This window comes from Phocoena sinus, chromosome 11, assembly GCF_008692025.1.
Source record: "Phocoena sinus isolate mPhoSin1 chromosome 11, mPhoSin1.pri, whole genome shotgun sequence".
NCBI classification, from domain to species: Eukaryota; Metazoa; Chordata; class Mammalia; order Artiodactyla; family Phocoenidae; genus Phocoena; species Phocoena sinus.
The window spans coordinates 14634777-14661739 of NC_045773.1; the positions used below are offsets into that span (position 1 = coordinate 14634777).

General features: G+C 34.6%; 1 protein-coding gene across 3 annotated transcripts in view; it reads right to left on the minus strand.

The window, feature by feature from the left end:
* The window catches only part of CNTN6 (contactin 6), a 293620-nt gene extending 271968 nt beyond the window's left edge, over positions 1-21652 (minus strand). For 2 of the 3 annotated variants that reach the window (XM_032648985.1, XM_032648982.1), the window contains exon 1: positions 21477-21573. The gene's annotated coding sequence lies outside the window, so the exon portion shown is untranslated. Of the gene's footprint in view, positions 1-21467 lie in introns of all 3 variants that reach the window. The other variant, XM_032648981.1, reaches the window with a different exon arrangement.
* Positions 21653-26963: the final 5311 nt, after the last annotated feature.

Genomic DNA, 26963 nt, shown 5'->3' on the forward strand with positions numbered 1-26963 from the left:
CGACAGATAAATGGATAAAGAGAATATAACTATATACATATATATATATATATTAGAATATATATGTTAAAATATTTTTTATCCATAAAAAAGAAAGAAATCCTGCCATTTATGACAATATGGATGAACTTTGAGGACATTATGCTAAGTGAACTAAGCCAGATATAGAAAGATAAATACTGTATAATCTTACTTACATGGGGAATCTAAAAAAAACAAACTCATAGAAACAGAACACACTGGTGGTTGCCAGAGGTTGATGGATATGGGGGAAATGGGTGGATATGGGGGAAGTGGGTAAAGATGGTCCAAGAGTACAAACCTTCAGATATACGATGAATAAGTGCTGGGGATGTAATGCATGCATAGTGACTATAATTAACAATATTGTATAGTATATTTGAAAGTTTCTAAGAGAGTAGATCTCAAAAGTTCTCACCATAAAAAAAAAAGATAACTGTGTGAGGTGATGGATGTGTTAACTAACCTTACTGTGGTAATCATTTCACACTGTACAGACCTTCGTCAACTTCCAATGGGGTTACATCCTGATAAACCCATCATAAGTTGAAAATATTGTAAGTCAAAATACATTTAATACACCTAATTTATCAAACATCATAGCTTAGCTTAGCCTACCTTAAACATGCTCAGAACACTTAGATTAGGCTATAGTTGGGCACAATCATCCAACACAAAGCCTCTTTTTATAATAAAGTATTGATTCATGTAATTTATTGAATACTATACTAAAAGTGAAAAAATGGAATGGATATAAATGTATCACTTGTTTACTCTGTGATTACCTGGTAGACAGGGAACTGCAGCTCATTGCTGTTGCCCAGCATCAAGAGAGATTATACCGCATATGTTAGCCCAGGAAAAGATCAAAATTCAAAGTACAATTTCTACTGAATGTATATCACTTTTGCTCCATTGTAAAGTCACAAAATTGTAAGCTGAACCATTGTACATTGAGGATTGTCACTATACACATATCAAATCCTTATGTTGTGTACCTTAAACTTACATAACATTATATGTAAATTATATCTTTTAAAAAGCTGCAAAACAAAAAAAAAACAAGTGAAGAGAGCACTCAGTAACATGCATACAATGATATTTGATTTCTTGTTTGTGTCTGTGTTGTCTCTGTTTAAAGTAGACATCTACTGAATATACATCATTGAATAAAATGAGCAAGACCTCTTGTCAAAAAAAAAAGATTTAGGGATTGTTTGTTATTGTGGCATAACCTGATTTATGAATATCGTGATTCTAAACTACAAGTAAAACATGTTTGTTTGATAGCGTTTATCTTTATCATTCAATATGCCAAACAAAGTGTGAATATATTGGGTCTAAATCACACACAAAACTATTCCTAAAATGCTGTTTGGCCAAGCCAAATACTTCATTATTTTCCTCCAAATTAAGATAGGATCACATGTGAACATAACAAGTTATACTAAGTTAAATGCAGGTTAACACACAAAAAAGAAATTCTACTCTGCATTTGGAGAAGAAATTTATGTATCTCATATAATTTTGAGATAAGAAATTATTACAAAGCTCATATATACTCTCTCTGTAATTTATAAATTGCTTATGAATCTAGAGATGTTTACAAGTTTTACCCTCAAATCTATTTCCTATTACCTCTATGCACTTCTGAGTCACTCTTTTATGCCAAATCCCTGTCAAGCCCACAATATACATCAGATCCAAAGACAAGACAAATACAATTTGTAGTGATGTAATAAATAATGACTTAAATTTCCTGATTGCTTCATCATGGAGAGGATTACTGAGGTTGCCAAGGGCAGAGACATAAATTTAAGTTTAACATTAATTATCATTTTAATATGTGCTATTTTTTACACCATTAGATTTAGATGGCATTCTAATAGCATACTTGGAATGAACACAGATGTATTTGAATTTATGTTTCTCTAGTATATTTAGAATCTACGTTCATTAAGCAAGCATTTATTGAGCACCCACCACATGCCAGACACTGTGCTAGGTACTAGACCTAAAAACTTGGAAATATAGTTCCTATCCTTAGTAGACTTCAAACTTATTAATTTACACTTGTTTGTGATCTGATGAACAAGCTAGGTCAAATAGTGATTTAATTTTAATAAGACTGATAACAATAGTTATAAAAGTACATTTGGGAATACTAACTCATTTCAATTTCTCTAAATTTGTGGAATCCAGGCCAGGTATCATTGGCTCCACTGTGAACATATGGAAACGGAGGTTCAGATAGTATTTCATACATTTTACAAGGTTTCACACTTAAAATGCAATAAGGTAAATATATTATAAAATTTGAAAAAAGTTTGAGGTATGTATGTATGAAAATTAAGGGTTATCTCCTTATATGATGAATTTCTTGAGCATAAGAAAAAAGTCTGAATGGAAAAAACGGACAAAGAATATGGGCTGACCTTAACAAAAGGCAGAGATACAACTGGTTCAAACACCCATGGAATATTCAGCCTGTATTTTTGAAAAAATGTGAGTTAGAGAAATATTGAAATAGATTTTATTTGTGCATTTGTTTTTCCAATTCAATCAAAAGAGCATTTACACCAATAACATGTAGTGTTTACAAATATGCGGGCAATGGGAATTCATCTGCCTGGAAATACAAAGGGAATTGTCTTCCTAAAGCACAATTTACTAATAAACACATTGACATCTTCAAAATAATGTACTATAGTGTGTCATATGACATTGAAATTGTAATACTAAAATTTATGTTTAATGAATAATCAGAGACACGTGTAAAAGATCCAGGTACAAAGATATATATACATCATCATATTTTTATAAGTAGTAAATAGTTAGAAAAAGCTAAATATCTAATGATAGGTTATTGGTTTGAGTAAAATTATGGCATACACATCTGGTAGAATGTCCTTCAAGTTTAGAAGAATATTTATGATACTTAAAATGTTCACAATATGTTAATTAATGAAAACCAGTTACAAAACAGAACACATAAGATTTGTTCAAGATGGCAGAGTAGAAGGACGTGTGGTCACTCCCTCTTGCAAGAGCACTAGAATCACAATTAACTGCTGAACAATCATCAACAGGACACTGGAACTCACCAAAAAGCTTACCCCACATCCAAAGACAAAGGAGAAGCTACAATGAGATAGTACGAGGAGCGCAATCACAATAAAATCAAATCCCATAACCACTGGGTGGGAGACTCACAAACTGGAGAACAATTATACCACAGAAGTCCACCCACAGGAGTGAAGGTTCTGAGCCCCACGTCAGGCTTCCCATCCTGGGGGTCCTGCAATGGGACAAGGAGTTCCCAGATAATCAGACTTTGAAGGCTAGAAGGATTTGCTTATAGGACTTTGATAGGACTGGGGGAATGAGAGATTCCACTCTTGGAGCATACACACAAAGTAATGTGTGCATCAGGACCCAGGGGGAAGGAGCAGGGACCCCATAGGAGACTGAACCAGACTTACCTGCTAGTGTTGGAGGGTCTCCTGCAGAGGTGGGGGGCAGCTGTGGCTCACCGCGGGGACAAGGACACTGGCAATACATGTTCAGGGAAGTACTCCTTGGCGTGAGCCCTCCTGGAGTGCACCATTAGCCCCTAGGCTCTAGGCTTCAGTGCTCTAGGCTTCAGTGCTCTAGGCTTCAGTGCTGGGTCACCTCAGACCAAACAGCCAACAAGGAGGGAACTTAGCCCCACCCATCATCAGACAAGCAGATTAAAGTTTTACTGAGGACTGCCCACCAGAGCAACACCCAGCTCTGCCCATCACCAGCCCTTCCCACAAGCCTCTTAGATAGCCTCATCCACCACAGGGCAGACAGCAGAAGAAAGAAGAATTACAATTCTGCAGCCTGTGGAACGAAAACCACATTCACAGAAAGATAGACAAAATGAAAAGGCAGAGGACTATGTACCAGATGAAGGAACAAGATAACCCCCCCAAAAAAAAGACTAAATGAAGTGGAGATAGTCAACCTTCCAGAAAAAGAACTCAGAATAGTGATAGTGAAGATGATCCAGGACCTTGGAAAAAGAATGGTGGCAAAGATCGAGAAGATGCAAGAAATGTTTAACAAAGACCTAGAAGAATTAAAGAACAAGCACCTAGAAGAATTAAAGAACAAACAAACAGAGATGAACAGTACAATAACTGAAATGAAAAATACACTAGAAGGAATCTATAGCAGAATAACTGAGGCAGAAGAACGGATAAGTGACCTGGAAGACAGAATGGTGGAATTCACTGTCATGGAACAGAATAAAGAAAAAAAGAATGAAAAGAAATGAAGACAGCCTAAAACACCTCTGGGACAACATTAAATGCACCAACATTCACATTATAGGGGTCCCAGAAGGAGAAGAGAGAGAGAAAGGACCCGAGAAAATATTTGAAGAGATTATAGTTGAAAACTTCCCTAACAAGGGAAAGGAAATAGCCATGCAAGTGCAGGAAGTGCAGAAGTCCCAGGCAGGATAAATCCAAGGAGAAACACACCAAGACACATAGTAGTCAAATTGACAAAAATTAAAGACGAAGAAAAATTGTTAAAAGCAACAAGAGAAGAATGACAAATAACATATAAGGGAACTCCTATAAGGTTAACAGCTAATTTCTCAGCAGAAACACTACAAGCCAGAAGAGAGTGGCATGTTATATTTAAAGTGATGAAAGGGAAGAACCTACAGCCAAGATTACTCTGCAGGGCAAGGATCTTATTCAGATTCGACAGAGAAATGAAAAGCTTTACAGACAAGCAAAAGCTAAGAGAATTCAGCACCACCAAACCAGCTCTACAACAAATGCTAAAGGAACTTCTCTAGGCAGGAAACACAAGAGAAGAAAAGGACCTACCAAAGCAAACCCAAAACAATCGAGAAAATGGTAATAGGAACATACATATTGATAATTACCTTAAATGTGATTGGATTAAATGCTCCAGTCAAAAGACACAGGCTCGCAGAATGGATACAAAAACGAGACCTGTATATATGCTATCTACAGGAGACCCAATTCAGACCTAGGGACACATACAGACTGAAAATGAGGGGATGGAAAAAGATATTCCATGCAAATGGAAATCAAAAGAAAGCTGGATTAGCAATACCCATATCAGATAAAATAGACTTTAAAGTAAAGAATGTTACAAGAGACAAGGAAGGACACTACATAATGATCAAGGGATCAATCCAAGAAGAAGATTTAGCAATTATAAATATATATATATATGTACCCAACATAGGAACACCTCAATACATAAGGCAAATGCTAACACCTATAAAAGAGGAAATCGACAATAACACAATAGTAGTGAGGGACTTTAACATCTCACTTACACCAATGGACACATCATCCAGACAGAAAATAAATAAGGAAGCACAAGCTTTAAATGACACAATAGACCAGATAGATTTACTTGATATTTATAGGACATTCCATCCAAAAACAGCAGATTACACTTTCTTCTCAAGTGCGCACAAAGCATTCTCCAGGACAGATTACATCTTGGGTTGCAAATCAATACTTGGTAAATGGAAGAAAATTGAAATCATATCAAGTATCTTTTCTGACCACCACGCTATGAGATTAGAAATCAATACAGGGAAGAAAATGTAAAAAACACAAACACATGGAGGCTAAACAGTATGTTACTAAATAACCAAGAGATCACTGAAGAAATCAAAGAGGAAATCAAAAAATAACTAGAGACAAATGACAACAAAAACACGACAATCCAAAACCTATGGGATGCAGCAAAAGCAGTTCTAAGAGGGAAGTTTATAGCAATACAATCCTACCTCAAGAAACAAGAAAAATCTCAAATAAACAATCTAACCTCACACCTAAAGGAACTAGAGAAAGAAGAACAAAACCCAAAGTTACTAGAAGGAAAGAAATTGTAAAGATTCGAGCAGAATAAATAAAATAGAATCAAAGAAAACAATAGCAAAGATCATTAAAACTAAAAGCTGGTTCTCTGAGAAGATAAACAAAATTGATAAACCTTTAGCCAGACTGATCAAGAAAAAGAGGGTGAACACTCAAATCAATAAAATTAGAAATGAAAAGTGAGAAATTACAGCGGACATGGCAGATATACAATGCATCATAAGAGACTACTACAAACAACTCTATGCCAATAAAATGGACAACCTGGAAGAAATGGACAAATACTTAGAAAGGTATAACCTTCCAAGACTGAATCAGTAAGAAATAAAAACTATGAACAGACCAATCACAAGTCATGAAATTGAAATGTGATTAAAAATCTTCCAGCAAACAGAAGTCCAGGCCCAGATGGCTTCACAGGTGAATTCTGTCAAACCTTTAGAGAAGAGCCAACACCCATCCTTCTCAAACTCTTCCAAAAAATTTCAGAGGAAAGCACACTCCCAAACTCATTCTACAAGGCCACTATCACCCTGATACCAAAACCAGACAAATACTACAAATAAAATTAGAGACCAATATCACTGATAAATATAGATGCAAAAACCCTCAACAAATACTAGCAAACAGAATCCAACAACACATTAAAAGGATCATACACCATGATCAAGTGGGATTTATCCCAGGGATGCAAGGATTCTTCAATATACACAAATCAATCAATGTGATACACCATATTAACAAACTGAAGAATAAAAAACCGTATGATCACCTCAATAGATGCAGAAAAAGCTTTTGACAAAATTCAACATCCATTTCTGATAATAAGTCTCCAGAAAGTGGGTATAGAGGGAAGCTGCTCACATAATAAAGGCTATCTACGAAAAACCCCACAGGCAACATCGTCCTCAATAGTGAAAACCTGAACACATTTCCGCTAAGATCAGGAAGAAGAAAAGGATGTCCACTCTCACCACTATTATTGACATAGTTTTGGAAGAGCTGGCCATGGCAGTCAGAGAAGAAAAAGAAATAAAAGGAATACAAATTGGAAAAGAAGAAGTAAAAGTGCCCTCTGTTTGCAGATGACATGATACTATACATAGATAATCCTAAAGATGCCACCAGAAAATTAGTAGTGCTAATCAAAGAATTTGGTAAAGTTTCAGGATACAAAATCAATGACAGAAATCTCTTACATTGCTATACATTAACAATGAAGGATCAGAAAGGAGAAATTAAGGCAAACAATCCCATTCACCATTGCAAGAAAAAGAATAAAATACATAGGAATAAACCTACCTAAGGAGGTAAATGACCTGTACTCAGAAAACTAAAAGACACCTGATGAAAGAAGTCAAAGATGACACAAACAGATGGAGAGATATACCATATTCTTGGATGGGAAAGAATCAATATTGTGAAAAATGACTCTAGTACCCAAAGCAATCTACAGATTCAGTGCAATCCCTATCAAATACCAATGGCAGTTTTTACTGAACTAGAACAAAAAATCTTAAAATTTGTATGGAGACACAAAAGATCCTGAATTGCCAAAGAAATCTTGAGGGAAAAGAATGGAGCTGGAGGAATCAGACCCCCTGAGTTCAGACTATACTACAAAGCTACAGTAATCAAGACAATATGGTACTGGCACAAAAACAGAAATATAGATCAATGGAAACAGGATAGAAAGCCCAGAGGTAAACCCACCGCACCTATGGTCAACTAATCTATGACAAAGGAAGCAGGATATACAATGGAGAAAAGACAGTCTCTTCAATAATGGTGCTGGGCGAACTGGACAGCTACATGTACAAGAATGAAATTAGAACACCTCCCTAACACCATACACAAAAATAAACTCAAATGGATTAAAACCCTAAATGTAAGAATGGACACTATAAAACTCTTAGAGGAAAAGATAGGAAGAACACTCTTAGACATAAATCCAGCAAGATCTTTCTTCACCCACCTCCTAGAGTAAATGGAAATAAAAAACAAAAATAAACAAATGAGACTTAATGAAACTTAAAAGTTTTGCACAGCAAAGGAAACTATAAACAAAATGAAAAGACATCCCTCAGAATTGGAGAAAATGTCTGCAAAAAATTAACAGAGGATTAATTTTCAAACTATATAAACAGCTCATGCAGCTCAATATTAAAAAAAACAAACAACCCAATTAAAAACTGGGCAGAAGACCTAAATAGACATTTCTCCAAAGAAGACATACAGATGGCCAAGAGACACATGAAAAGCTGCTCAACATCATTAATTATTAAAGAAATGCAAATAAAAACTACAATGAGGTATCACCTCACACTGGTTAGAATGGGCATCTTCAGAAAATCTACAAACAACAAATTCTGGAGAGGGTGTGGAGAACCCTTTGCACTGTTTGGTGGGAATGTAAATTGGATACAGCCCCTATGGAAAACAGTATTGGAGGTTCCTTAAAAAACTAAAAATAGAATCACAATATGACCCAGCAATCTCACTACTGGGCATATACCCAGAGGAAAACATAATTCAAAAAGACACATGCACCCCAATGTTCATTGCAGCACTATTTACAATAGCCAGGTCATGGAAGCAACCTAAATGCCCATCGACAGACGAATGGATAAAGAAGATGTGGTACATACATACAATGGAATATTACTCAGCCATTAAAAGGAACAAAATTGGGTCATTTATAGAGATGCGGTTGGACCTAGAGACTGTCATACAGAGTGAAGTAAGTCAGAAAGAGAAAAGCAAATATCCTATATTAACACATGTATGTGGAATTTAGGTAAATGGTATGGATGAAGCAGTTTGCAACAAAGAAATAGAGACACAGATGTAGAAAACAACCTTAACGACACCAAGGGGAGAAACCGGGGGCAAGGGGTGGTGGTGGGATGAATTGCGAGGTTGGGATTGACAAATATACATAATATGTATAAAATAGATAACCTGATAAGAACCTGCTATATAAAAAATAATAATAAAATTTAAATTAAAAAATCAACTATCAGAAAAAAAACAAAAAATTAAAAAATATAAACAAAGAGAGAAGCCAATATGTGGTCTTAATTGGATCTTGATCTGAGACATAATCAGGGAGATTTGAATGTTGTCTGAATTCTACATTATAATCCCTATATTAAGGGATGGTTGTTAATATTCTTTGGTTGTGATGTGGTTTTCTGGTTAGGTGTTTTTCAATGTCTTTATCTTTTAGAGATATATATGAAAATATTTATGGATGATAAGATTAAATGTCTGAATTTGTTTCAAAATATGATCAGAGGACTAGAGGGATGGGTGGAAGAATTGAGATTTGCCAGTAGTTTTTTTTGGAGCTCAGTGAGGGTTCCATAGGAATTCACTATGCTAGTCTCTGCTTTTTTGTATATATTTGGAAGTTTTCATAACAAAGAAAAGTGTTTTTAATGAATGGAAAGGACCCAAAGATGAGGAAGAGTCTAAGCTCTTTGCCAAAGTCCTACTGTCATTTCCAAGAAAGCCTGTTTACTGAAAGTAACACTTTCTATATAAATTTCCCCAAGTAATTATCTTGACAGAATACTTCCGGTTGACACATCTTCTTTCCAAATGTTGTTGAAAATTTCTGAAAACACAGGACAAGTGCTCCTTCCACAGGGTTACAATAAGAAGTTTAATTCACAGAAAATACTGTATAAACTCATATGAACATTAAATCGATGTTTGACCTGTGTATTGTATTTGTTGCTGCTTGTGCAGTCTGAGCCTTTATAAACTTATTCACCCTAATTTCTATAATCTTAGCAGGGAGAGACCTTTCTCATCCTGACACCAAAGACAGAAACCATAATGACAGATTAGTTACACAAAGATGTAAAATTTAGAAGACTGGAACCAGTGTCTTTTCATAATGAAAGGCATTTGCCAGACATGACAGCAAAACAGATTAATATTCTTAGTATTTAAAAAAAAAAAAAAAAAAAACTCTTCCCAAGTCAGTCTGTGAGGTGAAAAATAAAACTACCACTCCTATTTTAAAAATCAGCAAAAATTTTGGACAGATGATTCCCGGAAGTAAAGGAACAAATGTATGACTGCCAGGTACAATATAGGATACCCAATTAAACTTGAATTTCAGATAAATAACAAATAATTTGGGCCATAATTATGCTAAAACATTATTTGTTGTTTATCTAAACTCCAATTTATGCAATTTACAATTTAGGCAATCCTACATTAGTATTTTCATTTGCCAACTCTGGCAACTCTAACTAATGGCCAATGAATTTGAGAAAATGATTAGCTTCAGCTCTAATTATCAAGGGAGAGCAAGTACAGCAAGAAGAGCAGAGGCCCCACCAGGCAGGAGTGGAAGAAAAACACTGTACCTGCACCCACCTGGCCCATCTGGAGCTCAGGGGAGGAGGCGTGACCTCAGGGCCTCACAAGGGCAGGAGGGAGGTGGCCAGCACTGAGGCAATGGGGGTCACAAGTTTGGTTGAACAGCCCTGAGCATGGTCTTCAGGGGAAAGGAAAAATATGATCAGCAGTTTGGAGCAGAGGACCCCGTGCAGAAGCAACACTTTTATTATTTGCTCTTAAAACTTTGTTGTGATCTATCCAAATGCATTTTTATCTTTTATGGAAAATTTTTTGATATACTATGTAATACATACAAAAAGGAATTTAAATATCCATGTACTCACCTTCCACTTTAAAAACATAAAACATTACCAACCAGTGTTTCTCTCCCTCCTGCCCTCACAGCCTAGGTAACTACTATAACCTGACCTTAAGAATCATCATTGCCTTTAATTTTCACATCTTTTACATATGTTTGCACCCCTAAATAAAATACATAGTATAGTTTTCACATGCTTTCAACTTTCATGTAAATAGCAGCATAACATATGTATTCTACAATTTGCCTTTTTTCACCCCACATTTTGATTTTGAAATTGATCCATAATAATGAGTGATGCTTTATATTAGTTTCAGCACTGTGTAATATTCCATTATTTGGATATACCAAAATTTCCATTTCTAGTCCCTGTTGATGGACAGCTGGTTTACAATTTTTGCTACTACCAAAAATTACTGGTGTGAACATCCTTAAACATGTCTCTTAGTATACATTTCAGCACACTTCTCTAGGGTATATGCCAGAGTGGAATTACAAGCTCAAAGAGTGTGTACAACTTCATCTGTAATTCTACAAAGTGATTGTACTAATTTATATTCCCGCCAGCATCAATAAATACATTTTTTACAGTTAAAAAAAACACCACCACATAGATTCATCCCGATGTTGTATTTTACACACACACACACACACACACACACACAGATACACACACACACACAAAAGATGACTGAAAGGATGCCATTATCTTGAGTGTTAGGATAATGAGTAATATTTATTTTTCTTCATTTCCAAATTTTTTATAATAAATATATACAACTTGCATAATCAGTAAAAAGGGATTAAAATAAGTGATATTCTGTTTGTTTTCAATTTCCTTCACTGCTATGTAGAGTAATTTGCTGAGGTTATTTAAGAATTTGGTGTAGTTTGCAAATTTTGAACATATTTCATCATCTTAGTGAGTCCACAAGTACCATTTACTTGATGAAAATGAGTAACATTCAGGTAAAGAAGTTGGGACATGTGATTAGAAAATTATGTGAACATGTATATAATATGAGATGTTATTTTTTTCAGGTAGTTTATGAATCCACTGGGTAACCTAGAATATATCAACAACAATAGAGGGATAATTATTCCAAACAAATATGCATTCCTTTTTATGTAGCCCTTTCTGTGTTTCTCACTATGTACAGTTTTTTCATTAAAAATTATTTTCGAATTAAATATTTTATTAAATTCTAATGCTCATTTCTCAAGTAAGATCTAAAATTTTAGACCCCCAAATTGGTAGAGATCGGTATTTAATTGAATTCAAAACACATATTAGAATTTTGATTTCACAGTAGCAGAACTCTTCTCTGTCTTGTTTATAGTTGCACTCCAGTACCTGAAGTAGCATCAATCACATAGTAAGTATTCAGTGAATATTTGTGGAATTAATGTATTAGTGAAAATCACTGTCTACAATGAACCAGGCACTGAACACACAAAGAGGAACAAGTCAGGGCCCAAGCCTTCAGGAACTCAGACTCTAGGGAAGAACAAAACTGGAATAAATAATTAAACAAATTAAAATATGGTCCAAACTTCCATGAAAACAAAGTGTTAAAAAAATTTTTTTAACTGTGTTTATAAGACAATAATTATAAATGTATACATCACATTTTTTCAATCATTTATAAAGATAATATTGAAAAATTTTAGTGTACTGAAATGTTATTTAATTAAACTTGAAAATTCCTTTTACTACTGCTATCAATACATTTTATTGAATTATATTATAAGTATTGTAATTAAGTATGTTAAATTATTGATCTGGATTAAACAGAATTTGTGAATAAATTGGGATAATTTCATATACAGATAAAAGCATGAAAGAAAATGTTACCCAGGGGCTAAAACTCTGAGAATAAAAAAAACTTTAGGACATCCAAAGATACATTTATAAGTCTTGAAACTTCAATGGTATAAAACGATTTTTTTGTTCTTCCAAGTTTCTTTGTGGAAAATGACTTTTACCTTTTTATTTATTTATTTATTTATTTATTTATTTATTTATTTATTATTGGAGTATAGTTGATTGACAATGTTTTGTTAGTTCCGCAGTACAGCAAAGTGAATCAGTTATACATATACATATATCCACTCTTTTTTAGATTCTTTTCTCATATAGGTCACTGCAGAGTATTGAGAAGAGTTCCCTGTGCTATACAGTAGGTCCTTATTAGTTATCTATTTTATATATAGTAGTGTGTATCTGGCAATCCCAGTCTCCCCATTTACCCCCCGCCCCTTTCACCTCATGTAACCATAAATTTGTTTTCTACATCTGTGACTCTATCTAAAGATGTTTTTATTTTATTTATTATTATTATTTTTAACATCTTTATTGGGGTATAATTGCTTTACAATGGTGTGTTAGTTTCTGCTTTATAACAAAGTGAATCAGCCATACATATACATATATCCCCATATCTCCTCCCTCTTGTGTCCCCCTCCCACCCTCCGTATCCCACCCTTCTAGGTGGTCACAAAGCACTGAACTGATCTCCCTGTGCTATGTGGCTGCTTCCCACTAGCTATCTATTTTACATTTGGTAGTGTATATATACCCATGCCACTCTCTCACTTCGTCCCAGCTTACCCTTCCCCCTCCCCGTGTCATACAGAGTGAAGTAAGTCAGAAAGAGAAAAACAAATACTGTATGCTAACACATATATATGGAATCTAAAAAAACAACAAAAAACAAAATCAAATGGTTCTGAAGAACCTAGGAGCGGGACAGGAATAAAGACACAGACGTAGAGAATGGACTTGAGGACTTTTACCTTTTAAGTGAAGAAGTCACTAATGGTAAAAGAAATTGGCTCAAGTATTGTGCAGATGATGGATGTGTGTGTGTAAATGTATGAAAACTTCTATTTGGGTTTCTATGTTGAACCACACAGGGCAAATAGGTTATTTTTCTTTTAAATTCCTTTCTCTCTTTTTCTATAAGAAAGCTGTTTCTGTCATTGCATAATCACTCTGACCATCTTACAAAAATAGATGAAACTAGAGTGAAGTCAGCTAAGACAGTTTTCCCCACGAAAGTGCCCTATAGCTTGAAAGGAAGAAGCAGATAGAGGCCTCATTCTCTTGTCTACAAACCATATAGACACAGTTGGCACAAAATAACAATAATGTCGGCATCTCTGAAAAACACGTATATTATTTTAAGAAAACTTAATTTTAAGAGAACTCTTGAATACACACTTTTGTGTTAATTTAGATATAGGAATGTAAGAATTAGCATACCTGTCAGCACCACAGATTCACAATTAAGCATGTTTAAGAATTTGCTGACTAACAATATTAAATGCCTAGAAAACATCTTAACGTAACATTTGAAAAAACTTTCCTTCTATCAAACCTTGAGTAACTATAAGCTTTTCATCTCAATAAAACTTTAAGGAATTTCTTTAATTTACTCATATCAGCCGATAGAAAATTAGCAGCATATCTGGTTTCTGACCTCTTTCATTTGCTGCTCTTTACTACTGGAGAAATTTGATGGATGTCAGAGAGGAAAATTAGGTTCTTTGGCTAAGAGCTCTATTCCAACAAGTGTAATGCACTCCTGACATTTACAAAGACACCACAGAATTCTCTATATACAGCTCCTTACACAGCCCTGTCAGTCATGCAAATGTAATAGAAGCCAAATAGATTAAACTTTGAAATAATAAAATAAAAGTATTGAAAGTAAAGTGTCCATATTGGCTTTTTTACACACAAGAGTGAGAAATTACTAGAAACTTTGCAAAATGTCATATTTGAGTCTTTCCTTCCGGCCTTAAAAGGAGACTTTTAAAGAGCTTTTAAAACACATCCACCCCAATATTCTCACTTACTCAGCAGAAGCCACCTAAAGGAAGAATGGTCTGTTTAGCACTCAGCTTTACTGTGTCATTAGGAATTGCTGTGCTAAAAAACATTTTCAATAATTGCTGCTACATTTTAAGAATTTGCACATCGTTAAATTTAAAGAATTAATATAGCCACCACTCCCAAAGAATATATAAACGTTCAGCTTTTCTAACTAAATTCTAGAGTATTACCTAGCATAGTTTCTTATTGAATGAACTGTCCCTTTGGACTGAATCAGACACTTTAGTAAGTTAATATTTGTGGAACCAATGGAAACACAGATACAGCTGGCTTTAACCATTTCTTGTTAGATAACGTGAGAATCTAGCAAATTACTTAAAAATTAAGGAAAGTAACCATCTCTAATTTCTGTGAAAAATCTATTTTTAAAGCTCAGAATTGGGGCTTCCCTGGTGGCACAGTGGTTAAGAGTCCGCCTGCCAATGCAGGAGACATGGGTTCGAGCCCTGGTCCGGGAGGATCCCACATGCCGTGGAGCAGCTAAGGCCGTGTGCCACAACTACTGAGCCTATTCTCTAGAGCCTATGAGCCACAACTGCTGAAGCCCGCGCCTGGAGCCCATGCTACGAGACGGGAGAGGCCACCACAGTGAGAGGCTCGCACATCACAGCAAAGAGTTGCCCCCACTCACTGCAACTGGAGAAAGCAACCCCGCACACAGCAATGAAGACTCAACGCAGCTAAAAATAAATAAAATTAAATTTTTAAAAAACCCTCAGATTAACTTTCAGCTTAATATTTTGGAATGAGTGTATGCCTCCACCCCTAACGTACCATTGAATTGATCCAAAACATACCAAAAGAAATATATGAAATCATAGAGGGCCAGGAAGAAAAAAAACAGTAAGCCAGAAATTTGATGACTTTCTACAAGATAGAAAGCAGATGGGGAAAATTCGAGTCAACGTGGAAGTATATGATATTATGCAGTATAATGAGAAAGTTATCATTTCCACCACAGATGCATAAAATACTATCTAGGTACAATATACTTTAAAACAAATATAAAAATGTATATAACCAAGGTTGTAAATGAAAACAAAAAATGCTCAGGGAACCAAAAATGAAGAGGACACTCAAACATAGACTGGTGAGGAGGTGGTAAAGCTAAAATAATCCAAGGAGAAAAGGACCCTGCATGAAACAGGGGATCTTGAAGGATTCTGCTTATCTGGTGGAAAAAGAGTCTGTCATAGGTAGCCATAACACCAAGTTTATCCCAGGCTTGGTTGTAGGGCTCAAATTTATTCCATCTGCATGGTGAGGTAATTTTAGGCCAAAAAGTTAACATAGAAAGTAGTCCAAAACGGGGAAATTATAGAGCCACCCTAGAGGCAAAAGTGGAGCAATGCTATAGAGAAGCATCTTCTACTCACATGATGCTGGTCTCTTATGGAAAGCGACATCTGCTGAAGATGAATTTGCCATAAAAGGAAATCATAAACATCAGAAAGAATGAGCCACCATGAGGGAAATCCAGCAGACACAAGTAATGGAATAATTTGTCTCTAAAAATGAAAACTAGTTGAACAATCAAAATTCAACTTTAAAATAAGCTTAGTTAAAAATATTGGAAGCAGTTTAAAAATAAAGTGAAAATAAAATGGTAGAAAGGCAGACACTGGGTAAAATATCTTGGAGAAAATTTAAACAAGTCATGGTCCTGTTTGTGAAGAGGATTTATATATTATCTCTAGCTTTTTTAGAAAATATAAAGTTATATTTTATGTTAGAATATTTATGTTCACTAAAATGTGATAGAGTATCCAATTTTTAAGCTAGTAAAAAATATATAAATAATATATTTATCAATCCAATAAAAGGCAGTAAACAATAAATACAATAAAATAAACTGTTGAAATTATCTCTGGGAAGTGGGACTAGAAATGTGTAGGAAGGTATTTTTATTTTACTACCTTTGCTGTAGTTTCAAATTTTATTACTGTTGTTTCGAGCTGCATGTATTACTTTTTTAGGACATTAAAATTTTAATTAAAAAAAAAAGCCCTTAGTAAGAACAGGAAAGAAATTCATAAGCATTTTGTCATGGCTTTTCTTGATGAAAGGAATTATGGCTTTTTTAAAAATGTTTTTCTGTGCATTGAATTTATAATCAGAAAATTAAATAAATCTTTTTTCTTGATCAGGCCTGATTGGTCTATGCAGAAATATCACTTCTATTTTTAAGCTATATGGATCTTAGGGCCAGCATCTCTAAATCTCTCATAATGCTCCCTGAGCTCCATTTTCATATCTTATTGTGATTTACACCTCCAAATTTAATTGTCTACTAAATACCCAATATAATTGAATAGATGATGGTAATATTCATTCTTTTCATTGTTTTCTATTATTTTTCCCACTTGATCCCAAAGCTTATAGACAAATGTTATAGTAGTGATACTAACATAAAAACAATTAAACAACTAATACAAAGAGTACTTACTAATTTCAAGGCTTTCTTCCAAGGTGTTTTCACATATTAACCTATTTAATCCTCTTGCTAGTACTTTGAAGTCAGTACTATTATTCTCTCCATTAGGGATGGGGAAACTGAGCTAAAGAGAGGCTAAGTAACTCATTTAAGGCAACAAAGCTATTCTGTACTGGATTTAGAGAAGAGCAGGTATATAACTGATGGGTGGCACTTCAGCTCAAGTGGCCTGCCTTCAGAATCCTGCTTACCACTTTATAGCCATGCAGAGAATGGAACTTAATGGAACATGTTTTACCAGTAAGATCATTCATTTTTTACTTCATAGGATACATGATTCTTTTATTGCTTCTTTCAAAAATATCAATACCTAATTAATTTCATTCGTTTATTCATTTAATTGGAAACCAATTATGTGTAAGTTTTATACCCGCTCTACCACCATAAAATATTTGAGAGTGCTAATTTTGATTCATGCTACTAGGACTCAAATTCACTGTAAATTACCTTAGGATTCATTGCAGGATAGTTAAGTAAGCCATAGACTTCATCATGAAAGACTAATAGGAGATCAAAAGAATGCCCAATGACTCTGGGTTTTTTTTCTTTTTTTCTTTTTTTCTCTAGTATGCCCTGTGTTATGCCTTTACTATAACAAGTATTTAATACTAGAATACATAGTGCACATGAAATCAATTTTAACTAAAATAGCTCTTGTCAATATGAATGAAAATAATTTAGTTTCTAGTTTTCTAATGAAATTTCCACTTAAAAGAATTTTCCCCAACTGAAAGATTTTTACTTAAAGTTCCTTAAAGAGATTTCTATTCCTCATTTATTCTGCAGAAACAAGGAAGAAAGAAAAACATGATGGTAGTGGGATACAAAAACAAAGCAAAAAACCCTCTGTTTTCAATGAAAAATGTGAGTAGGGGTTACCCCAAAACACAGACTCTGACGCACATCTCCGTCACTGTCAAAGTCCGAAGAAACATGGACCTAAGGGGGGATGCATCAGGGAAAAGTGACAGTTACTTTCTCTTTCTCTTTTAGGAGAATGCAGTTTGCCCCCAAACCCGCTAGCTTATACACCCTGCCCACACACGTGAACAGTGCCCCCCACTGTCAGCATCCCCACCACAGTGATACATGGTTCTACAATTTGTTACAATTGGTGAACCTATATTGTTACATTACCATCACCCCAAACCCACAGTTCATATTAGGGTTCATTCTTGGTGTTGTACATTCTGTGGGTTATGACAAATATATAATGACATGTATCTACTATTATAGTATCATAGAAAATTGTTTCAGTGCCCTAAAAATCATCTGTGTTCTGCTTATTCATATTTCGTGCATATATTTTGAAAGGAAAAGCAGATCATGGGGTGGGGGGAACAAAGGGAAATGCAGTTAAAAAACATAAATCTCAAGAAGAATCAGCCCCAGCTTGGGGAAAGTGCTTAGACAGTTACTCTTAACGTAGATTTAATATCTTCTGCATATATTTTAAAAAAGAAAATCAAAGTGAACTGAAAAAGTATAAAATTAAAAATAATTTGGATAATATGATAGATATTGGAGACATACAAATGAGATCCAACATGCCCATAATTGGTGATCCTGAAGAAAAGAAGCAGTATAAAAACAATCTCCCCATTCTCTAGGAAAAAATTAAGTACATAGTGTAACAACAAAAAATTTGGAAATAAAAGAACCTCAGATCAATGGAGTACACCATATTCAAGCAAAGTTGATGAAGACCGACCAACTTCAGAACATATTCTGGCAAACACAAACAGACAAACAAGAATCATGTGGACATCCATCACAATAAAAGCAAGTTATATACAAGGATGAAAATTTCAAACATATCTAAAAACCACTGGGCAGCACCATTCAATATGGGAAGTGTCCTCAGCTTTGTTTATAAATATTTACAAATTTCTGAAGGAAAAAATAAGTTTGATTCAACAAAGATAACTTGTCTTTCATGTATAAGGCAAATGGAAGAAACAGTCTATCTAAGCACAGAGAAAATACAGCATCTATGACAGTTTCTTTGGTGGAGGGGTACTACTTAACAGTAACCTCCAACAACCTGAGAAATAATTCAAAATAAAGAATACAGGAATGGTGAATTGAGCAATTGGTAAGGACTGAATCCGTTCAAATTTGAAATAAGTCCAAACCAAGACTGTAGGAATTAAGCCAGGATGTAAATACTGTAAATCTCAGTAATGTAAAACTGATAATATAATTAAAATTCAGGTGGTATGTGTAAGGGAGATAATCATAAAGTACATGTGCTAATTTCTTTATCACAACAAGGACTTATAAGAGATTGTTTAATAATGCATTTTAAAAATGAGTTGAAACTATTAACATTTTCATAATTGTTGTTCTTAACTCTAAGATAATTTTTCTGGAACTAATCTCTGTTGCAAAGAAATGAATACCCCAAATTTAGTCATTTCTTCAGTTTCATACCAACTCCTTTTTTTTCTGCTTAATCCAAATCTGAAATTAAATTCAGTACCTTTTTTAAAGAGTAGGGTAAAATCATATCCTTTTAAAAATATCTATCTGTGGATCTATCTATCAATCATCGATCATGTTATTTAAATACTTCTTATTTGTAAAAACAAAATTAAATATGTACGGTAAGAAATTGTTCTTACCAAAGTCTTTCTCTTTCTCATTTAGGCATCGGCATTGGATCTCTCCAATGATAGTCTTTAAATTTCATGGTTGTTATTTATGAGTGTTGAGATTTCTTTTTCAAACTTTTATGTTTGAGTTATTTTTAATGAGTATAGCTTATGCTACTGCATTCTAAATAACATGAGGTTAAATACATAAATGAATAATTTCATAACCTTCCTCCACTAAAATAATTTAAGAGGTACAAATTTACTTTTGTACTACTGAGTATTTTATTTGTCAGAAAAAATAAAGTATGCAAACGATATACTTCACATGCTTTTTACAAGATAATTAATTTGTTTTGTCTGAGTTTGGACCAAATATGTAATAATTTTCTAAATGGCAATGTAAATTATTTTTTATTAAGGAAAGTTACATGGAGAATTAAAAAAAAATATTCTGGTACTTCACTAGAAATGTTCAAAGAGTAATGCACAGTAGTTGATGGGCTTTTTTTTTTTGCTAAGACGTGATAAGTTATGCATTTATATAACCTCATATAAAGCCTTATATAAAAGTTTGCAGATTTATATATTTGAAATCTTTGGACTGCATAGCCATGTTGTTGCTTTAAAAAAAAATCACTGAAGCATCAAAGATAAAATGACTCTGTATTTCTGTTTGTTATACAAATCTCGTCAGTATTTTTGTGTGTATCTGTTTGTTCTGTGAATTTGTGTAGGTTTACACGTATGTAAAAGAAGGGAGGGTCAAGGGAGAGTGTGCTTAAATGTCTCTTTTTTTTTATAAAATACAATGCACATAAATTGGTAGTCTTTAAAAACAATAATCAAAAAAAAGATGATAAACAAACCCATGAGGCAAATGAAAATTGTTCAAAACAAGCAATTCAATATTCAACATATGGCTTCTTTTTTTTATAAGACCTTTGAAAAACATTGCCACTTTAGATAAGATTATGAATACCTCATTTTCCGAATTGATTCTGTGTAATTCTACTGTTCTCCCTACTTTTTCCTCTTCTATTTAGTCATTCTGTGAATGTTTCTCAGAGGACATAGTTAGGATGCTGATTATTTAAACGTAAGTAGTTTACAACTGGAGAAGCAAAATTATGAATTCCAATATCCCCCCAAACCCCCAATGTTGACAATATTCCATTAACATAATGGGTTATGTGTGGCTAATCTCAGAGCTCTTAAAAGTTTTATTCCCAAGTCATCAACTTTTGAAACTTTCCATAAAGTATTATACATACCTTAACACTGACAAGCTTAACTATTATAAATGGAAACTCCAGAAGCTATTATCTAGAAGCTACATAAGAGGCAAAATACCAGATAAATTTGGTGAGCTCATGTGACCTCCAGTCTTGCTTTGCTCCCCTAACTAAAACCCTCCCCCAGGAAACTTTTTATAAACATTCCTTTAAATCATCCGTTGTACACTGTAAACCCCACGCCTTTACCCTTTGACGAAAAAAATTTAGCAATAACATTTTCCCATTTGCCATTACAGAAAGGGCGTGAAGCCATCTGAAAGTACCAGAATTAGCACTGTCATCCCATCTTACCCATTAGTTTTACTGCAGCAAAGACTAGTGAAACGCTGAAAAATATACCTGTAGTCTCTTTCCCTGGTTTGATCCTAAGCTCCTCCGAATACAGATTCAATACATTTTCTTTCACAGGAATAAATGTATTTTAAGCATCAGCATCATAGAAACACAGCATAAATAAAGCAGAGACTTCTCCCCCAACCCCAGATTTTACCTGTTATGCTAATACAAAGACACTGAAAGGAAGAAAAGCTGCAGCTTGCCCAGCAATATTCTCATTGCAGCAGACAGCAGAATTTTGTACTTACAGATCTTACCAGGGAAATGTCTCGGGATCTGTACAATTTTTCTGCAGAACTCTGTTTCAAGCTCTCAGCGAGGCATGCTGTGCATCCAGGCAGAACCAAGCCGTATGGAATGTCTATGCAGCTGGGAGATAATGGGACTCTTTTTCCCAGCTGGGACCGCAAGCCTTTTATCCACTGAGTACTGCGTGGCTCTTCTCTGGTCTTAAGCATAAAACACGCTCCTCTCCTGCTGCATTACTGACGGAACCTAGACAATTAGTTCTTGAGGCACATGTGCAAATCTCCCGTTTGGAATATTCAAAAGGAAAATTCTCCGTACATTGAAAAGCCAGTTCTATCTTCATCATCCTTCACAGAATCAGAGAATGCTGAAAGCAGCTGCCATTCCAGTGGCATGAAAGATTAAATTCACCCTCCCCTTTTTTTTGACTAGAGATAGTCACTCCTGTTGGGTCATCAGAAAATCTCTCTTATTGAAAACTGGGTCAGGCTAACTACTTATTAGGTTTCCAACAGGAAAAGAAGTAAATTTTTTTCTTCCTCTGGTTTCACTGCATTGTCATTTGCAAGCAAAGATTAAGCTGGTCAAGTGTCTGCCCGAATTTAGCCTATATTCAAACGTAAGCTTTCTTATAGCTTTCATGCCTATAGCTCCTGCGACTCGTTAGGGTGAAGAGAAAAGGGAAATAAAACCCAAGGATCTTATGCACTGTCACTGAATCCTTTCTAAACCATATTTTTAAAATACGTGCATGAGGCTTCTAAAAGACAGGTAAACACATAAAGAAACTAAAGGCCAAAAGAGTATAGCTGCTCTCTCAGGTTACATATGTATAATCTCCTGAGGCCGAGAGCCACTGTATATGTGTTTGCAAAACAACTCTGTAAGGAAAAGAATGCTGTTTGTGTTTCACATCCAGCCCTTCAACTAAACTTTTTAATATGTTTGAGTTTTGGTATTGCTTTTGAAGGAAGTAACAGCTTGTTGAATAAAAGCTAAGAAATGAAGACCACCTGCATGCAGAGACACCAACAGATACACACATGGCTAGAACATGAGAGCAGAAAAATTGCTTGAACTTATTTTCATGTTGTAATAAAAAGAAATTGCACTTTTTACATCTTAAAGTAAATAGATACTGGGAAGATGAAATCCACAAATCAAATATGGTATCTTTCAGACTCAGTTTTCTTTTATCTGATGAGCTATGACTGCGTGTTATGACTACATTCTATGGATTTCTATGATTACATTCTTCTGTAAATATGTCAGTCACGTACCTCATTTCTACACAGGGTCTAACAAACATTATAGGAGGGTTTAGAGAGGAGTTAATGCTTCATAACACTAGGTAAACTCAAAATGGTCTGTACTATTCTTTTAATTCATGGGGATGCAAATTGGAAGAATTATTTTATAGGGATATTTGTCTTAGTTGAACTGCAAAACTTTTTAAGTTAAAGGCATCTCTCTTTTTTGAAATCAAAATGTTGTTTATTTATAAAAATTCCAACATGCTGAATTTTTCTGAGGATGTATGAGAAAAATAGTCATACTGTAGTAAGTTTTTCCATGAAGAGGAATTCATTTAGTTTAAAGGACACCCCTTGACTCAAATCTCTAATGCTTCTGCCCCATATTCAAAGACCATGCTCCTTCCTCAGGCCAGGTCCTCCACTGTGCTCTAGTTACTGTGCTGTCTTACATATTCAAACACTGTTCCAGCTACTTGTCCCCCTTTTCAGAATCACCAGTTCTGTCTTTTTTAAAGCACCTTGAATGAATTGTCTATACTCATGGTCTTCAAAATCCTTTTCCTTTCTCCCTTGAATCCAATTTGATTGGCTGTTTCTCCCCACTGTTCCCTGTCTCACTAGCTGTTCCTGCTCAAAAACTTTTGCTGGTATCTTCTCATCTTCCTAATCTTTAATCACTGGCAGCCTCAAAGTTTTAAATTAAAGTCTGTACACTAAAAACTATAAAGGAGTACTGAGAGAAATCAAATAAGACCTAAATAAGTAAAGAAATATACCATGTTCATGGACTAGAAAACAATATTTTTAAGAGGTCAATTGTCTACAAATAGGTCTTTAGATTTGAAATAATTCTAATCAAAATCTCAGCTAGTTTTCTTGTGGCAGTTGTCAAGTGATGATAACATTTCTGTAGAATGAAAATAGCTAAGAAAAGTAAAATCAAAATGATAAAGAACAAAATTGGGGAAATTATACTCTGATTTTACCACTTACTACTACCCTAAAGTGATCAGAGCAGTGTAGTATTGGCAGGATAGTTCAACAGAACATAATAGAGTGTCTAAAAATAGAACCACACTTATATGATCAATTGATTTTAGACAAAGGTGCTGAGATAATTCAATGATGAAAGCATCATATTTCAATAAACGGTGTTTAAACAAATGGATATTTATTTGGAATAAATTAACTTTGACCCACCATACATACACATGCAAAAAAAGGATCACAAACCTAAAAGTAAAATTTGAAATGGATCACAGACCTAAAAGTAAAACTTTAAAACTTCTAAAAGAAAATATACAAGTTATTGGGCTAGGCAAAGATTTCTTAGGACACACATATACATACATATGTATACACAATAACACAAAGCTTAGCGAAAAATAGAAATATTGGGCTTTGTCAAAGTGGAAAATGATCTTTGAAATATATCATTAAGGAATTTTTACAACTCAATAACAAGAAGACAACCAACTAAAAAAAATTTTTAAATATATAAATGGACAATTCACCAAAGATACGTGAATAACATTTAAGCACATAAAAAAAAGGTGTTCAACATCATTATTCATCAGGAAAATGAAAATTAAAACTGCAGTGGAATACCACTGCACACCTATTAGAAAGACTAAAATTAAGAACGCTGAAAATACCAAAGCATTTTTGAGGATGTGAGACAACTGGAATTCTTACTCCTGGCTGCTTAGAGTGTAAAGTGTTAAAACTACTTTGAAAAACAATTTGGTAGTTTCTTAAAATACTATTACCAAGAAACTCCACTCCTGTGTATTTTCCCAAAAGAAAAGAAAGTGTATGTCTACACAAAGTTGTGCACTGAAGATTCAGAGCAGTTTTTTCCTAATAGCCAAAAGTTGGAAACTACACAAATGTCCATCAGAAGATTAAGGGATTAAAAAATTGTGCTACTTTCATAAACGTAATATTAGTTAGCCCTAAAAAGACAAAAATTACTGATACTCGTTACTTAGATTAATCTAGAAAATAATATGCTAACAGAAAGATATTTTTTAAAAAGGCATGGCAGTTTTATACTGACAGAAAACAAAAAATGGTTGCTTAAGGCTGAGGTGGGAGAAGATTAATTGCAGCTGGGCATCGGGATATTTTAAAGTGCTGAAAATATTGGTTTTGATTGTGATAGTGGTTACCTGATATGTACATTTGACAAATGTTTTCATACTCTACAAGTGGGTATATTTTATTTCATGTAAAGTATATCTTATAAAGTTGGGTTTTAATAAATTTAATGATGATGATGGTAGTAGTAGTTTTTCTTACAGGTTTTGGAAAAATAATTATTGACAAGCCTATCATTCTGACCAAATATTATTGTTTTTGCTATTATTGTTATTACTGATTTTAGTGGACAATGAAAATTGTCCTCTACAATCTCTATGATTGTTAGTCCTTTCAATCCTTTTTGATCTACCTGTGTCAATTTGGTTCATTTTTATTTTTCTAGGGGAAAATGATGATGACGGTGATGATGGTGATATTGAGAGGTAACTTTTATAGCTCAAAATATGTGCCAGGTAGTGTTTTTAAGTATTTTATATTATTTATTTAATCCTCACAATAACCTGATTAGTGTTATTATTTTCCATGTGTAACAAACAAGGAAACTGAAGCACATAGAGGTTAACTAAATTGTCTAAGAGCATCTAGGCAGTAGATAGTGTAAAGGAGGGACCAAACCCAGGCAGTCTGGCTCAAGAATTCAATATTAATATTGATTTTATTATTCAAATCTTTATATTTCTTTTTACATTTTGTCTACTTGACATGTCAAATTCTGTGAAAAGCATATTAAATTTCTCCCACAAAGATTTTTTAAATCAAGTAATCCTTATTTTTCAAGAAGCTTTTGCACTACATATTCTCCTGCTAGAGTGCTTAATAGATAAATGTTATGCATGTGTGTGTGCGTGTGTGTGTGCATGTACATATATATCACTATGTATCTCACTATAGTGAGATATATATACTATATATAGTATCTATCTATCTATTCTCTACCTACCTATACAGTGAATTGCAGCTTTATGAGCGTATATGTATGTATATATACATATGATTGCATCTTTATGATATTATAACATCTTTAGGAATCCTTTTAAACTTGTTCACATCTCTTGGACTTGAATTCTATTTGGCATCCCTACTTTCCGGTTTGCATTTTCCTATATACACTTGCACATTAACAAAATTTGTTGCCACTTTGTTTTAGCTGTCTTTCTCATAATCATCATAAGGTTGGGCTTTCTTTTATTTAATTGGGGTATAGCTGCTTTACAATATTGTGTTAGTTTCTGCTGTACAACGAAGTGAATCAGCTATATGTATACATATATCCCCTCCCTCTTGGACCTCCCTCCCTCCCTCCCGCACCCCACCCATCTAGGTCACCACAGAGCACCGAGCTGAGCTCCCTGTGCTACACAGCATGTTCCCACTAGCTATCTATTTTACACATGGTAGTGTATATATGTCAATCCCAATCTCCCAATTCATCCCAGCCCCCCTTCCCCTCCCCGTGTCCACATGTCCATTCTCTACATCTGTGTCTTTATTCCTGCCCTGAAAATAGGTTTAGCTGTACCATTTTTCTAGATTCCACATATGTTCATTGCAGCAGTACTCACAATAGCCAGGACATGGAAGCAACCTAAATATCCACTGACAGATGAATGCATAAAGAAGATGTGACACATATATACAATGGAATATTACTCAGCCATAAAAAGGAATGAAATTGGGTCATTTGTAGAGACGTGGATGGACCTAGAGTCTGTCATACAGAGTGAAGTAAGTCAGAGAAAAGCAAATATCATATATTAACACACATATGTGGAATGTAGTTGGGCTTTTTCAACCCAATGTGGCTCTGCTTTCTGATAGGGTAGCTTAGTGCATTTGCATTTAGCGTGGTATCTGGCATTCGTATTGGAATCTCTTTCTTTCTTCTCAGTCTGGCTGAGGCATGGAGTTGGGAGTCTTTCTGTGTGCAGATATTTGCCACGTGCCCACATGGTCTGGGAGACATTGAGACCTACATTTCAGGTTCTACCCAGCTCAGTAGGACAGCCTCATTCGACAGGACCCCCGACATTAGGCACAGGCTGATGGGTATAATGCATGTCTCAGTTCTGCCACAGAATTCCTTCAGCAGTTAAGTCAACTTCAGGGAACTATGAGACGGGGCTGTTTTTCCCCTCA